Consider the following 17,677-nt stretch of genomic DNA (forward strand, 5'->3'; position numbering starts at 1 on the left):
TATCTCACTTTTAAAATATTCTCACTTGCCAAACTTCCCTTTCCCTGTAAATAATTCCCTTCCCCAATCACATTTTGAAAGTTCCTGGCTAATACCATCAAGATTGTTCAGGCTCCATTTTATAACTTGAACCTGTGGACCAGGCCTGTCCTTTTCCATCGCTGTTTTCAAACTACTAGAACTGTGGTCACTTTGGCAAAATGCTTTCCCACTCACATCTCAGTCCCTTTCCCTACCTTGATTTCCAAGTGGAGGTCAGGTTTTGCCCCTTTCTCTTTTCAGGCCATTTACATATTGATTGGGAGTTTTCTGGTACACAATTACCAAATTCCTCCCTTGCAAACGCTGAACACTGGCACTCCCAGTCGAGGTTTGGAAAGTTCAAAAACCCTACCATAACAGCCTTATTATTATGGTTGATATTTAAGATGTCCCGACATATTTGTTCCTCAGTCTGTCACAGATTATTCGGGGTCAGCAGTCCGTTCGTATCAAAGTGATGACCCACTCTTATTTCTCTGTTCCACTAACATAGCTTCACTGGGCGATCCCACAGGAATATCCTCTCTAAGTACTGCTGTGACGATTCTTGCATCAAAACCCACCACCACACGTTCTCTCTTGCCTCCCCTTCCTGTAGCATCTCTACCTTGAAACAATGAACTACCAGTCCTGCCCCTCCCTCAGCTGTGTTTCTGTAATAACTATAATATCCCAGTTCCAAGTTCCAATCCATGCCTTGAGTTCATCTTCCTTAGTTGTCTGGCCCCTTTCATTGAAATAAATGCAGTTTCATCATCAGTTTTCCCCATTCCATGCTATGTTCTTGCCTGCCTTGTCTGCTGAAATTGCTGTCTTTAACTCGTGTACCAGCCTCAATCTTCTTTCTGGCCTTACGTTTATTTAAGATCCAACACCCTGCCAGACGAGGTTATATCCTCTCAAGCATCTCTAGCAATTCACCCCATAAGCATATGGGTCCTTCTCCCGCTCCCAGTTGAGGTGCCTTTCCCACCCTGTCTCCCTGTGCTGACACCTTCAGGGATCTATGGACTTGTCCACCAAGGTCCCTTAATTCCTCAGTATCCGCAAGGACCTACCGTTCATTATGTCTGTCCTTTGCTTATCGTACCTCCCACAGAGTATTACCTCACTTCAATCAGAACTAAACTCTGCTTATATTATCATCCGATTGACATCGGACTGCAGACGGAGACCATCCTCCTCACTGTGAACAACACCCTCACCTTTCATGTCATCTGCAAACCGACTAATGATACCTTCTGCTTTCACATCTGAGTTATTAATGTTCAATGGTTCCTGCACAGATCCCTGTGGTACACCCGCTGGTGAAAGTATTCTATCCACCAATTTTGCATTCAATTTGCCAACTTGCCTTGGAACCCAGTACTTTTGGACCAGCCTTCCATTTTGCATCTATTCAGAGGACTTATTCAAGTCCATGTAAACCACATCATCTGCACTGCCTTCATCAATATACTTAAGCACAATTTCGAAAAAACTGAACTGAATTCCTCAGACAGTATCTCCCTCTGCCAAATCCGTGATGACTAAACCGAGTTGATCCTTACCTTTGCAAGTGTCGATTCATCCTCACAATTGTTTCCATTAATATCCCTTCCCCCTGCTGTTAAACTATCTACTCTGTAATTTCCTGGCCTACCCCTGCTGCCCTTCTTGAACAAAGGAACCACATTAGCGATCCTCCAGTCATTCAGCATTTCACCTGTGGCCAGCAAAGTATTAAATATATCCACCAGGGCCCCAACAATCTCTGGATAATTAGCATGGGGTCAAGAATGCTGGTTCAGGCAGTGACACCCACTTCCCATGAATGAATAAATAAAAATACATATGTCTCTCCCTACCTCTGCAAACCCCTCCAGCTGCAGCAATTCGTACTGGCTTTGTAACACCGTTCAGGCCCTGACCACTCTCTGTAACTCTCTCACTACCTCCAGCACCTTCATCTTTCCCTGTTCCTATCATGTCAATAAACCTTGACAACGATTCCCCTTCCCACTGCCCTCCTCCTGCGAGCAGACCCTTTGCAATCCCTTTAAAACTTACTCCTAAAACTCTCTCTCACTTCAGGATTTTAAGTACTTTGTGCTGATCTTCTCAGCCTCATAATCTAATATGATCCATTTTGTCCTGAGTGAGGGACTGGTGGGGATTTCTTGCTGAGTTTTAATCTCTTTCTGTGGAATGTCCTTTTGTTGAGTGTTTTACACTCTTCCTTCAAATGTTTTCCACTGTACATTTCCAGACACATATTTCAGTCTGTTTAGCCTGTTTACCTTGGTCAGTTCTCTTCTCAAACCCATGTAATTGGCTATTTTTGTTTCTAGTTGTCCTTTCTGTGATTCACTTTAAAACTTTATATTTCTTTAAACTGCACTTTATCACAATTTCCCAGAGGATCTCTCCAGGTGACATTACTCATTCACTAAGTTTTATCACACAACAGTCCCTCGCCAGTTGCACAATGTGTTATTCTAAGAAACACTGAAAAAAATTCTCTGAACTCCTCTTCCAATATCACTGTTGTCAGTGTGATTGTCCCAGACTTTGCGAATATTAACATTTCACTAAATGTTCACCATGCCTGTATTAAAAATTCCAATGAATTCCTATTTATTGCAGTGACGAGCCATGAAATGCTGTTTGGTCGAAAACTGTTCCTTGTGTCCTTGGCAAGTAGTAGCCAGAATTTACATTCAGACTGACTCTACTTCATGATCTGAGACCAAATACTTTCTCTATAATGTCTTTCTTACCCATTATTGTTAGCGTTGCCCATTTTGCCTGAGTTTGCACAAGGCTGTGAAACATTGAATATTTATGTTCCACCTTTTGTTCGCCCAGTAACCACATCTCTCGGGTGTCTAAATCTCTTTTATCTCTGTGTCACAAATCCATCTACCCCATTGCAGAGACTTTGTCCATTAATAAAAAACATAATTTACTCGTTCCCACAATTTCCTGTCACAAATGGATTTGCTGATCTACAGTTTTAGTTAAACTTTGTCCCATCCTGTTCCTTTCTGTTGTCTTCAGTCATATTCCCACGCTGCTCTGATGCTTCACGTTTTCTCTTTGGATTTGGAAAGTTCCTTTCACCTGAAGCCTGTCCCTGCATCCTCTCTGTCAGTTTAAAGCCCTGTCCATAAATCTACCAATGTGATTGGCCAGGACATTGTTCCACTGGAACTGTGCTGGGACCAATCTGAATGGATTTTTTTTTAAAATCAGGTATGGGATGTTGGTGTCTCTGGCTGACCAGCCTTTATTGCCCATCCCTTGCTGCCCTTGAGCTAAGCAGCTGGCTCGCCCATTTCAGAGGGTAATTGAGAGACAAACACTTTGCTGTGGGTATGTCGTGCAGACCACATGAGAGTGAACTGTTGTCTTTCTCTGAAGGTCAAGTGTTTGGATTTTTATCAATACTTATTTATGGATTGTTAATACCAATTTTTAAAACATATATTCATTTAAAATTCCACATGGTTAGAAGTTAGAAAAAAGAGAGGGGTGGTCACTTTGTTGGGACTGTATTGTAGACTGTTGTAGACCCAACAGATACCAGAGGAGCAGATGTGTAGAGAGATTGCAGATAACTATAGGAATAATAGAGGAGTGCAGGCTGGAGATTTTAATATTCCCTGTATTGACTGGGCCACCTTGAGTATAAAAAGACCTGGACGGAGGGCAATTTTTCAAATGTGTCCAAGGAAGGTTCCTAAATCAATATGCAGAGGGCCCGACTCTACTCAGGCAGGTGAAACACTGGACCTCCCCTCAGAAAACGAGGTCGGGCAAGTGACTAAGTGTCATTCGGAGAGCACTTTGGGTCCAGTGCCCACAACTGTCTTCATTTTAACATAGTTATGGAAAAAGATCAGCAGGTCCACAGATTGAAGAGGAAAACTGGAACAGGGCCAGGTTTGGGGCCATTCTGCAGGATCTGGCCAGCGTCAATGCCGTGAATTTAAAATTGCACAATGCCCAGCTATAATCCAACTCACTTTGGAAGTGCTGGTCATCACTGTAACAGATGAAAGGCTTAAACTAAATTTGTTTGATATTCTATTCCATGACACTGCCATCCTGTTGCTATAAATTCTGTACCTTAGGATTGTGCTCCACAACCACCTGATGAAGAAGCAGTGCTCTGACAGCTCGGGCTTTCAAAGAAACCGGTTGGACTGGAACCGAGTGTTGGGTGATTTTTAACTTTGTCCACCCCCAGTCCGACACCGGCACCTCCATATTATGATTCCTATCGAGGGTGAGTCTGTTTGAAGGAAAAGGAACAACTGGCAAATGGGAGGCTTTTCAAAATGTGATATCAAGAATCCAGGGCCAGTATGCTCCATTGGGATAAAGGGAAAAGCTGGCAGGGTTAGGGATCCTTGTCTGATGAGGGATAATAAGGCTCTGGTCTTGAAATGAAGACTGCATGCATTGGGTTTAAGATTTCCGTATCTACATATTCTTAAAGACATGATCAATCTGTGGAGACCCTACGATCCTCTCAGTCCCTGTAATACTCCCAATCTGCAGAAGTAATTCCAATGCCTGTGACTCTTTCAATACATTTCCTACAAGACCCACTATCTATGTGATATCTTTTCATTGCCAGCACCCACCCTGTCAATGTAAGCTCCTCCAGTGTCTCCATCCATCTACTCATTTCCATAATATTCTCCAGTTCTTACATGTGTAATCATCACCCTCTCCTACAACCCTTCCCACTCTGACCAAACTGGAGGAGGTTACTAATGCTCCCTAATCTGTGAAACTGTCTCCAACCAAAGTTGCTGTCTTTATCACTTGGAGAATTTGTCTGATTCCACACCCCCTTTATCTAAATAACCTGCAGAACCTAAGCCTTCCTGTGTCTATAAACATCTTCAGTCACGACTACCCTCCATACGTCTATTTGTTTTTCCAATCTGTACAACCCACTTTATCTCTGTACTCAGCTCCATTCACCTGACACATTCCTGTCTGTGTAAAACACCCCATCCTACCAACATCCTTATCCCTGTAAACTGCTCCATTCCTCCCAACCTCCCCATCTCCATGAACTCCTGTAGGCCCGATAGCTCTCCACATTTCTGTAACCTCCTGTGGCTCTATGCTCCTCCCTCCCTGTGAAAGCACCTCCAGTCCCCACAATTCTTGCAGTCTGGTCATCTGCCTCCTGTTTGTGTCACTTCATTCAGATCACATCCTCTCCCGCTTCCCGAAACCTCTTGCTGCCACCATAACCCTTGCTATTAGAACATGGAATAGCACATTCCAGTACAAGCCCTTCAGCCCTCAATATTGTGCTGACCTATTATCCTACTCTGAAGATGAAACGAACCTACATACCTTACATATTACTATCATTGATGTGCCTATCCAAGAGTTGCTTAGATGTCTGTAACGTGTCTGAATCTACTACCATGGCTGGCAGTCCATTCCAAGCACGCACCACACTCTGTGTAAATAACGTACCAGTCCCTTCCATGCCGACAGGATATCACAACCCAATCTAGTCCTACCTGCCAGCACCTGGCCCATATCCCTCTGATATATAAGCTAAACCTTCCGCCAATTACCTTAAACTTATGTCCCCTTGTGATAGCCATTTCGCCATGGGAAGTAGTCTCTGGTTATCCACTCTATCTATGCCTCTCATTCCCTTGTACACCTCTATCATGTCACCATTCTTCCTCCTTCGCTGTGATCAGAAAAGCCCTAGCTTCCACAAACTACCTTCTATGGGCATGCCATCCAGTCCAGGCAGCATCCTGCTCAATCTCCTCTGCACTGTCTTTAAAGCTTCCACGTCCTCCCTATAATGAAGCGAACAGAACTGTTCACAGTATTCGAAGTGTGGTCTAACTGGGGTTCTGTACAGCTGCAGCAAAATCTCACATCTCTTAAACTCAATCCCCCTGTTAATGAAAGCCAACACACCATCCGCCTTCTTAACAGCCTGTCACCTTGGGTGGTAACCTGAGGGATACAGGATCCCTTTGTTCCTGCACGCTGCTAGGAATTCTGCCTTTAACCACGTAAAGGTTTTCTGCAGAATCCTCCAAACTAAAACTATCCCTATCTTTGTCAGTTCCTCCAGTCCCTACAACACTCATAAATTGTGAAACCTCCTCAAGTCCATATATTCCTAATGTCTGCAAAATCCTCCCGTCCTGATGTCCCTCCATATCTCTGTAACCCCCACCATCCTCCAGTGCCCTTCTGGGGAACATTGCAAAGGAAGGAGGAGTTGGAGAGTCTGGGCCATGTTACAAGGTATGAAGGGCTGCAGAACCTGGAGGATGGTACAAATTTCGGAAGGGACGTGGGACTTGCAGAAGGTTAGAGGTTCCGGGATTCATTGAACCTGCAGGATGGGACAGGGGATGGCTTGTGGAACCTGGAGGATATTATGATTTGAACCACAGGTAGTTTTTGATTGGACAATTCAGCCGATCTTACAGTCATAGAGATGTACAGCATGGAAACAGACCCTTCATTCCAACTGAGCCATGCCGACAGGATATTCCAACCCAATCTAGTCCAACCTGCCAGTACCTGGTCTATATCCCTCCAAATCCTTTCTATTCATATATCCATCCAAATGCTTCTTAAGTGTTGCAATTGGACCATCTGTAAGATTGGCTGAAAGATCCAATCAAACATTACCTGTGGTTCAAATCATAACATCCTCCAGGTTCCACAACCCATTCATGGTCACATTCTGCAGATCAGTCCCACCTGCTAGCACCCGGCCCATCTCCCTCGAAACCCTTCCTATTCATATACCTATCCAGATGCCTTTTAACGGTTGCAGTTGTACTAGCCTCCACCACTTCCTCTGGCAGCTCATTCCATACACGTACTATCCTCTGTGTGAAAAAGTTGCCCCTTTTTATCTTTTATATTTTCTACTCTCACCCTAAACCTCACCCTATAATTCTGCACTCGCACACCCCAGGAGAAAGACTTTGTCTATTTACCGTATCCATGTCCCTCTTGATTTTTATAAACCTCTATGAGGTCACCCTCAGCCTCCGACTCTCCAGGAAAAACAAACATCACCTGTTCAAACTCTCCCTATAGCTCATCCCTGGCAACATTGATGTAAATCTTTTCTGATCCCTTTCAAGTTTCACAAAATCCATCGGATCGGAAGTAGAGCAGAGTTGCATGCAGCATTCCAAAAGTAGCCTAACCACTGTCTTGTACAGCCGCAACATGACCTCCCAACTTCTGTACTCAATACTCTGACCAATAAAGGAATGCACACCCAAGCGCCTTCTTCGCTATCCTAACTACCTGTGACTCTACTGTCAAGGAACTCTGTATTTCATTTGAAAAATTGCATAGACAGGTAGAGTGGCCCGAGGTCTTCTGGGTAATGCTAGTTCAGTCTAAGCTGGTAGGCAGAGCCAGTGAAATATTTGCAGCGCTGTCTGATAAATGGTCGAGAGATAATGCACATGTCAAATAGGCTATTGTAAGTGCTTATGGATTGCTTATGAAACAGAAGCCACTACAATTCTTTTTACTGTACAATCGCTATCTGTCAAAGCTCCTTCAGGTCTATATCCTCCGAATTGTTGAAACCTGCTATCACCATTGGAACTCCCATTATTTCCTAACATTGTTGAGTGTCTAAAACTTTCCTTTCAGGTTAATCTCCTCCACTGCATACAACACTCCTAGCCTGTGTAATCTCTTCTTTTCCTTCAGTTCCTATTTACCTATCTATAGGTATGACTGCTTTGTGGCCATTGCATCCTCATTTATATCTGCAAAAGGCTCTGCTCACTGTAGCACATCCTATGCTCATAAGTGAATCTGGTCTCTCACAAGACTCTCTATCACTCTCTCCTCCAGTCTCTACAAGCTTCCCTACCCCTGTCGTATCTTGCAGCATGCACACCACTCACTCTCTCTGACATACCTTCCAGTGCATAAATTTATCTCTCCTTCTAACTGTAGCCAGTCTACAACTTCATCCCTGTTCGTGCAACATCCTCCAGTCCATATACTCCTCTCTATTGCTGCAGCATTCTCCAGCTTATATCATCTTCCATGTGCTTGCAACATTCTCCAGTCCATACCACCCTCCCTTTCCCTGTAATATTCTCCAGTCCATACCATCCTCCCTATCACTGTGATATTCTCCAGATCCCATAACTGTTGTTAAATGTACGACATCCTGGAATGCTGTGAATGTTTCTACGCCCTGCTCAACATAGTCCATGTAACGAGCCACAACCCTACATACATCCCTATCTCTGGAATCTAATCAAAGACACTTTATCTCTCTAACTTCCTCCAAACAATAAAATGTTTTCTCCTGTGGACACTCTGTAGCAACTGTAACTATGTTTAACCCTGCAACATTGTTGCACCCCCAAACATCTCTCCCACTCTGTGACCTCTATCCATCCCTCAAAGGCCTTCTCTCGGTGACATGCGCCATGCATTTGCTACAAGGCAGATGGAATGACAGCATTAACTGAAGGGAACAGATATGATCGAACTGTTATTGTGGAGGGGTGGCTGCAGAATGACCATAGCTGGGATGTGATTATTGAGGGGTTGTAGGGATTTAGGCAGGGTCAGCAAACAACCAAACAAGAAAGGATGCAGTCAGTGCATTAGTGAGACAGCCAATTTAATCTGGGAATCAAAATATAGAATCATTTTGAATGGACAGCTTCCAAATAGCAAGGGGGATCTGGACGATCAAATCACAATCCATGCCCGTTGGTAAGTTGGATACAATATTTTCTTGGTGATAGTAGACAGAGGCATGTGGAGTGGTCACTTTCTGATTGGACGTCTGTGGCCAATGGTGTTTCACAAGGATCAGTGCTGCGATGTCTGTGTGTAATTTATATCTGAGATTCAGATGGAAAGGTCAGCAGTTTGATTAGTATTTTGCAGATGACATTTTTAAAGGCATGTAATGATTAGGGATAGTTAGGGGAATTGTGGACAGTGAGGAAAAGTGTTCAAGGTTGCAGCAGTATGTAGATCAGCTGGAACGCTGGGCAGAGATGTGGCAAATTGAATTTCATTGGGACAGGTGTGAACTGATCCATCTATGAAGTCAAATGGAAGAGAGAAGTGCACTAATTGACGAGTTGGAAACATTGATAAACAGAGAGACATTGGAAGCAAATTCATAGCTCCCTAAAAATAGCAACACATCAGGATGTGGTGGTAGAGGGGGGAGTATGCTTTGCTTACCTTTAATGGGCACAGTATTGAGTACAGACGTTTGCATGTCATGTTGTGACTGAATGAAACTTCAGTCGGTCATGTTTGGAAGGTTGCGTGTCGTTCTCATCGACACACCACAGGAAGGATGTGGGGAGGTTGCAACAGAGGGTTGGCAGAATATTGCCTGGCTGAGAATGTGTTTACTGTAAGAAGGTTGGACACAGTTGGGTTGTTTTGCGTGAGCATCGGAGACTGAGGGGTGACGTGGTAAAGGTATATAGCATTAGGAGAGGCATGGATAATGTGGATAGTTGGAATCCTCCTTCCAATGTAGACATATCAAATAGTAGGGCGCATCGGTTTAAGGTGAGAGTGAGAAGTTTTAAGTGAGATGAATGAGGCCAGTTGTCTTTACCGAGAGGGTAGAAGCTGCTCAGGAGGTGGGAGAGGTGGCAACGAGAGCAAAGTTTTGAAGGGCATTTCAACAGAAACATGAACAGGCAGAGAATAGAGGGATATCGCCCACGTGCGGGCAGATGGGATTAGTTTAGAATAGCATCAGGGTCAGCACAGCGATGGTGGGCCGAAGGGCCTATTACTCTGCTGTACTGTTCAATTTTCTAACTTAACGACATTTAACCTGTCAAAGCCCCTCCGAATCCTGGATGTTTCATTCAATTTCTCTCCCATTCTTCAAAACCCCAATAGGTTCAAGGTCAATCTACTCCACCTCTTCTTATTGGAAAATCCCGCCATCTCCAGGATCAACCGAGTGAACCTTCCCTGGCCTGCCTCCAACACAAGAATGTCTTTCCTTAGGGCACGCATACTATTCATTGTAATCTAGGTGTGGTCTGACTTGTACCTTGCATCGTTTTAGCAAGACCTCTCTATATTTAGACTCCATTCCCTCTGTAATAAATGCAAGCATTTGATTTGCCTTCTCTATGACCTGCTGATCCTGTAAGCTACCTGTTTCAGATTGATCCACAAGGATTCCCAAAATCCTTTGTGCAATCAGTCTGAAACCAAATGGTGTTAGCCTGACAGTAAGTCGGGAACGTGCTGGAATGTGTTATAAAGGATATGACAATAAATGATAACTGTCATATCCTTAGAAACAATGGGAGATGCATGATTTTATAAAAGGGGAATGTTTTAAAATCTGTTGGATTCTATATTTTGGTGTGACCTTAAATGGCAGAATAGATGAGGGTGGGGGAGGCTAGTTGCGGTAGAGGGATATTTGACATTTCAGAAGCATTTTGACAAGTTTCAACAAGGGCTAAAAATTAGCTCGGGAGAGAATAGGGCCCCTAAAAGGTCAATGAGGCTGTCTGTGTGGAATCACTGCTGATGGGGGAGATACTGAACAAATATTTTGTGTTCGGATTTACTACGGAGAAAGACATGGAAGCTCTGGAACTTCGGAAAAGACATAGGGATGTCTTGAAAATAATTCACATTGGAGAATAGGAGATGCTGGATATCTTAAAATGCAAGAAGTTAAATAAAACCTTGGGACATGATCAGATGTATCCCAGCGCCTTGTGAGAAGCGAGGGAGAAAATTGCAGGGCCCCTCCCAGAGATATTTGCATCATCAACAGCCACTACAGCCCAGTGAGACTGATGCAGGGCTGGTAAGTTGTTGGAGGAGATTCTGAGGGAAACGATCATCATGCCTTTGGAAAGGTAAGGACAGATTAACGATCGTCAGCATGGCTTTGTGCATGGGAAATCATGTCTCAAATGTGAGTGTGGAGATAGACAAGTGAGAGGTCAAAGCAGAGCAGGACATGATGTCCACGTGAACTTTATCAATGCCTTTGACATGGGTCTGCATGGCAGACTGGATAGTAAGTTTAGATCACACATAACCAGGGAGCGCTCACTAACTAGATACAAAACAGATTGACGGTAGGTGACAGAACATGTTCATAGAGGGTTGCCGCTCAAACTGCAGGCCTGTGACCAACGGTGTGCCATGGGGTTCAGTGCTGGGTCACTGTTGTGCATCCTTTATATAAACAGTTTGGATGATAATACAGGAGCCATGGTAAGCAAGTTTGTGTGTGAGATTGAAATTGGTGATAATGTGGACAGTGAAGAGGGTTATCGAAGAGTACAATGGAATCAACAGTACTGCTGGGCCAGTGAGGTTACAAGATGTTGTATTGTGGGAAAGCAGACCAGGCTGGACTTGTACAATTAATGTTTGGGCCCTGGGTAGTGTTGTCAATCAATGACCCAGGGACGCAGGTACACAGTTTTTTGAAAGTAGCGTCACAGCTAGACAGGCTGGTGAAGCAGGCGTTTGAGATGGTTACCCTTCATTGGGCAGAGCATTGAGAGTAGGAGTTGGGATGTCATGGTGTATCTGTACAGGATATTAGTGAGGCCACCGTATAAGCATTGTTGATTATCTTGTAAAAACCAACTTGTTCACGTATGTCCATTAGAGAGGCACATCTGGCATTCTTGCCTGGTCTGGCTTATATGTGACTCCAGACCCACAGCAATATGGCTGACTCTGAGCTGCCTCTGGGCAATTAGCACTGGGGTAATGTATGCTGGTCCATCCGCTGACATCCTCAGGCCATGAATGAATCAATGAAAATACAGATGCCCATCCCGACCTCCGCAAACAGCTCTAGTTGCAGCAATTCGTACTGGCTTTGTAACATTGTTCAGGCCTTTGCCCTCACCACCTCCAGCGCCTTCAATTCTCCCTGTTCTGATCATCTGATTAAACGCTGACGTTTCCTCTTCCTACTGCACTCGTCCTGCTCGGAGACTACCTCGCGATTTCTTTAACAAATGTGTCCACATTTCTAAATGTTGGCTTCTTCAGAATTGATAGGTTTTTTTTCATCTTTTAATCAAATCCGTTAAGTCCTGGGCCAAGACTGTCTGAAGTGGGGAAGGAACATTTGGGAAGGTGTTGAGCACCTCGACTTGCTGTGGGGAAAAATAGGAATCCAGGAGAAAACAGCAAAGGAGCGTGCTGCCACACCAACGCCCCACCCACCTGCTTCCCATGGCCACCTTCTGCCCCAAGTTTAACAGAATCTGTGAAAGGTAACATCGGTCTGTACAGCCAACTCAGGACCCGCACCGCCCAAGAGTGGGAGAGAGTCAGCCTCGTCTGTGACCCACCGCCAAAGAGATGATGAGATAGGAAGGTTGAATCCCCTCACAATTATCCCAGTGCCTTTCTTACAAATTCAAACAATTCCCTGTTAATGCAGTGTCTAATAATGTGTTATTACTCAGTACCTCTCCATGTGGTATCCCTCGCTGTGTCAGTCTATTTGCTGCCTCTGTCAGCATTTCTCCCTCTTACAGATGGTCTGAGATCCTGAGTCAACATAATTCTCCACTCCAGGGAGATGCAGCAGCACAGGCAAGGGATGGAGACTGGGATTGTCGAGATCTCTGCTGGACTCAGTGCCACTCTGCATGAGTTATCCTCATTGCATCAGTCTAATTTCCCATTCTATCTCATACAGGTAATCAGGATGTTCCTAACTCCTGTCTCATCCACCACCTCATTGAAGCTGGTTGGTCAGCCAGAGAAAGGGAGATCTGGAGCCTTCAGTAAATCCTGCAGCCGGTAAGATCACTCACAGTAAACAGTACAGGGTGGAGGTAGTAGACTTCTATGTTCAGACCTGGAAGACCGGACATAGATACAGAGCTGGGCAAGGAACAGCAACATTCTAGGTTTCATTCCCACCATCTTGTGAGGGTCCTGCCTTCACCTCTGCTGTACTGGTCCTCAATTCGACAGCACAAGGGATCGCAGCATCAATCCTGGCCCATGCTGTGTTAGTGATCTCTGTAATATCCTCCAGTCCCGATAATCCTACCTGTGTCTGGAATCTCCTCTAGTCCACACCATTCTCCCTGTCTCTGTCTCTGTCAGGTTCTCCAGTCCCTAACACACTTAATTCCTAAGCTTCTCCAGTAGGTACTAAATTCCTTCATCCCTGTAAACCCTGACAGTCCTGTCTATCCTTGTATGCTCCTCCCACCAATACCCCCCTCCATGTCAATGTATTTGTCTTTAACCTTCCATCCGTCCCTACCTATGTAATCTTCTCCAGCTCCTACAACCCTTCCTTAGCTGTGAAAAATTTGTAATCTCCTTCTCCTTCTCCAATTCTTTGATCTTTGTCTTGTTAACTTTCACCCTCATTCGCAACACCATACCCCTCCCGACCACAGGAACCTCCTTCAGTTTGTGCAACCCTCCCCATTTGTGTAACTGTCTCCAACTCGCCAACCTGGCATTCTCCATTGCCTTCCTATCTATGTAGCCTCCAGAGCCTAGAAGCCTTCTTATATCTGTAAATGTCTTCAGTCACGACAACCTTCCATATCTATGTTAGTATACACAATACTCTTCTAGATGAAACAGCCCTCTCTCTGTGCCTCTTCCTTTCTCCATCCCTATCCCTATCCCTATCTCTAGAATCTAATCCAGCTCCCTCTATCTCTGTAAGTTCCTCCAATCCTCAAACCCCTTTGTCCCACTGACATTCTTGACCAGATGTAACTCTGTTTATCTCTAACATCCTCGAGCCCCTGTAGCCTCCCGATCTCTGTAACCTGTACCCATCTGTTCAACCCCCCACTACTGAGGAGTGACTCCCTGCATTCGCCATTATGCAGATGGAATGACAGCGAACAGATATGATGGAACTGTCATTCCGGAGATGTAGTTCTGAATGACCCTCACTGGGAGGTGAATACTGAAGGCTTGTTGGGACAGAGTCATAGAGTCAGAGAGATGTACAGCATGGAAACCGACCCTTCGGTCCAACCCATCCATGCTGAGCAGATATCCCAACCCAATCTAGTCCCAATAGGCAGACTAGGCAAAAAGCCAACAAGTTGTGAAGGAAGGATGAGGTGAATGCATTAATGAGACAGTCATGTGGATCTGAATATCAAAAGTGGAGCTGAGAATAAGCAAGCAGCAGCAACCATTAGCAGGAATTCTTTTGTGAGCACTAGACAGTGATGGTAATGTCAATATGGTTACAGTCAGGACACTGAATATACTTATGGCAAGGGCAGTCCAGTAACTGTGTGTGACAGTGGTCTCCATGCCAGGAGGCTTTGGAGAGGGTGCAACAGGGATTTATCAGCACGTTGCCTGTGTTAGGGTTTTTAAGGGTGTGTTAGGTGTAAGAGGAAATTAAACAAAGTTGGATTGTTTTGTGAGAGTATCAGAGACTGACAGGTGACCAGGCACAGGAATATAACATTTGGAACAAGGATAAATAATGTAGATAGTCAGAATCTCTTTTCCAATGTGTAAGTTTCAAATACTGGAGCGCATAGGTTTAAGGTGAGAAAGAGGAAGTTTAAATGAGATGTGTGAGAGAAGTTTATTTTTACGTAGAGTGGATGTTACCGAGGGAGGTCGTAGAAGCAGAAATGTGAGTAAAGTTTTGAAGTGGGATTTAGAGAGAAACATGAACAGCAAAGAATAGAGGGATATGGACCATGTGCAAGCAGATGGTATGAGTTAGAATAGTATCTTGGACAGCATAGACGTGGTGGGCCGAAGGGCCTGTTGCTGTGCTCTTCTGTTCTATTTTCTAACTTCCCAGCATCTGCCCGATCAGAGCCCCTCAGAAACTTGGATGTTTCATTCCATTTCTCTCTCATTTTCTAAACTTCAATGGCTTCAACCTCAACCTACTCCACCTCTTCTCATTAGAAAATCCCTGCATTCCCAGGATCAGCCGAGTGACCCTTCTCCGGACTGCCTCCAATGCGACAATATCTTTCTTTTGGGCACTCACACTGTTCATAGTATTCTAGATGTGGTCTGACTTGTACCTTGCATAGTTTTAGCTAGACCTGCCTATTTTTAGACTCCATTCCCTCTGTAATAAATGTCAGTAGTTGATTTGCCTTCTCTATTACCTGCTGACCCTGTGAGCTACCTTTTTCAGATTGATAAACAAGAACTCCCACAACCCTTTCTGCTGTCAGTCTGAAACCAAATAGTGTTAGCCTGACAGTACGTCGGGAACATACTGAAATTGTTAGAAAGGCTATGTCAATATACAATAACTGGCCACTTAGAAACACATTTGATAAAAGAGAATTTGTTTTTGAGCCTGTTGGGTTTAATTTGTTGGTGTGAATATAAATGGCCGAATTGTAAGGGTGTAGGAGGGGTGGAGTGGTAGAGGGGATATGGTGTATTTGAATTATCAGAAGTCTTTACGCAAGTTTCAATAAAGGCTAAAGAGTAACTTGGTAGAGAATAGGGCCCCTTAAAGATCAATAAGGTCACCCATGTGTGGCACCAGAGGAGATGGTTGAGGTATTAGACAAAATAATCTTTTCAGTATTTACTGTGGCGAAAGACATGGAAGCTCAGGAACTTGGGGAAATAAATAGTGATGTCTTGGAAAGTATCCTCAACAAAGAAGAGAAAGTGCTGGAATCTGAAAACAAATAAAGGTAGATCAATTCTCAGTAGCTCATTGGGTCAATCCTAGAATATTGTGGGAAGCTAGGGAAGAGATTGCAGTGATTCCTGAAGAAGGGCCTGTGCCCGAAACGTCGAATCTCCTGTTCCCTGGATGCTGCCTGACCTGCTGCGCTGTTCCAGCAATAAAGTTTCAACTTTGATCTCCAGCATCTGCAGACCTCACTTTCTCCTCCAAGAGATTGCAGTGTCCCTTACAGAGATATTGATATTATCAACACACACAGTGAGATGTTGGAAGACTGGAGGGCAGCTAATGCTGTTCCATCACTTAAGGGCTGCAGGGAAAAGGCAGGAAATTACAGCCCCGTGAGCCCAGTGATGGGGAAGTTGTTGGAGAAGATTCTGAGAGAAAGGAGCTCCTTACATTTACAAAGGCAAGGGCTGATTCGAGATGGTCAAGTGAGTGGGAAACCGTGTTTCACAAACCGGATTGACTCTTCGAGGAGGTGGCCAAGAGATAGATGAAGGCAGAGCAGTAAATGTTGTCCACATGGACTTTACCATCTAGTCAAGAGGAAGAAGGAAGCTTACTTAAGGTTGAGGAAGCAAGGATCAGACAGGGCTCCAGAGGAGGAACAAGAGGATGTTCAGAGTGAGGATAAGGCCAATCTGGGATAGTGGAGGGAGCTTGTGCCTGGAGTCCCAGGAGGTAGGAGAGGCCCATAACGAATACTATGCCTCAGGATTCCCGGCTGAGAAGGGTCTTGTCGTTTTTGAGGACAGCGTGAAACAGGCTGATGTTACGAAGGAGGATGTGCTGCAAATTTTGTAAAAGATAAGGATAGATAAGTCGCTGAACCAGACTGGATGTGTCCAAAATTACTACAGGAACCGAGGGAGTGGATTGCTGCGCACCTGGTGATGACCTTTGCACCCTCACTGTCCACTGGAGTCGGACCAGATGATTGGAGGCAGGAAAATACTATTCCCTTGTTCAGGAAAGGGCATAGGGATAATCTTGGGAATTGCACACCTGTCAGTCTTATGTCTGTGGTGTGCAGATTATTGGAGAGGACTCTGGGAGACAGGATTTATTATTCATTGGGAAACCATAGTTTGATTAGAGATAGTCAGCATGGTTTTGTCAGGGGCAGGTCATGCCTCACAAATCTTATGGCTCATTCAGAAAGTACGGTGGCATGGGGTACAGGGAAACCTGTCTGTCTGGATACAAGATTACTGGCCCACAGAAGACAGAGGGTGATGATAGATGGAAATAAATCATCCTGGCGCTTAGTGACCAGTGGTTTTCTGCAGGGAGAGATTCCAGGACCTCTGCTCTTTGTGAGTTTATGAATGACTTGGATGTGTGAGTGGAAGAGTCGGTTAGTAAGTTTCCCAATGACACAACGGTTGGTGGAGTGGCTGATAGTGTGGAGGGCTGTTGTAGGCTGCAACAGGACATTGAGAGGATGCAGAGCTGGGCTGAGAAATGGCAGATGGAACTCAATCTGGGAAAAGGATAAAGTCATTCATTTTGAAGATTGAATTTGAATACAGAATTCAGGGTTAAAGGTAGGATCCTTGGCAGTGTGGAGGAACAGAGGGATCTTGGGTTCCAAGTCCTTAGATCCCTCAAAGTTGCCACCCAAGCTGATAGGCTTGTTAAGAAGGAATATATTGTGTGGGATTTCATTAGTTTGGGGATTGAATTTTAAAACCGTGAGGTTATGCTGCAGCTCTATAGAGCCCTGGTTAGACCCCACTTGGAATATTGTGTTCAGTTCTGGTCCCTTCATTACAGGAAGGATGGGGAAGCTTTAGAGAGGGGTAAAGAGGAGATTTACCAGGATGCTGCCTGTACTGGAGAGCATGTCTTATAAAGAAAGGTTGAGGGAGCTAAGGCTTTTCTCATTGGAATGAAGAAGGGTGAGGGGCGACTTGGCAGTGGTGAATAAGG

At 44.6% G+C, this 17,677-nt stretch overlaps 1 long non-coding RNA gene across 1 annotated transcript in view; it reads left to right on the forward strand.

The window, feature by feature from the left end:
• The window catches only part of LOC148141969 (uncharacterized), a 124,213-nt gene that overhangs the window by 98,509 nt on the left and 8,027 nt on the right, over positions 1–17,677 (forward strand). The window contains exon 4 of the long non-coding RNA XR_015752405.1: positions 12,770–12,873. This is a non-coding gene — a long non-coding RNA (uncharacterized LOC148141969). The remainder of the gene's footprint in view (positions 1–12,769; positions 12,874–17,677) is intronic.

The sequence above is a fragment of the Chiloscyllium plagiosum genome, unplaced genomic scaffold, assembly GCF_037043375.1.
Source record: "Chiloscyllium plagiosum isolate Xiang-an unplaced genomic scaffold, Cpla_swu_hap1 HiC_scaffold_31, whole genome shotgun sequence".
Taxonomy (NCBI): domain Eukaryota; kingdom Metazoa; phylum Chordata; class Chondrichthyes; order Orectolobiformes; family Hemiscylliidae; genus Chiloscyllium; species Chiloscyllium plagiosum.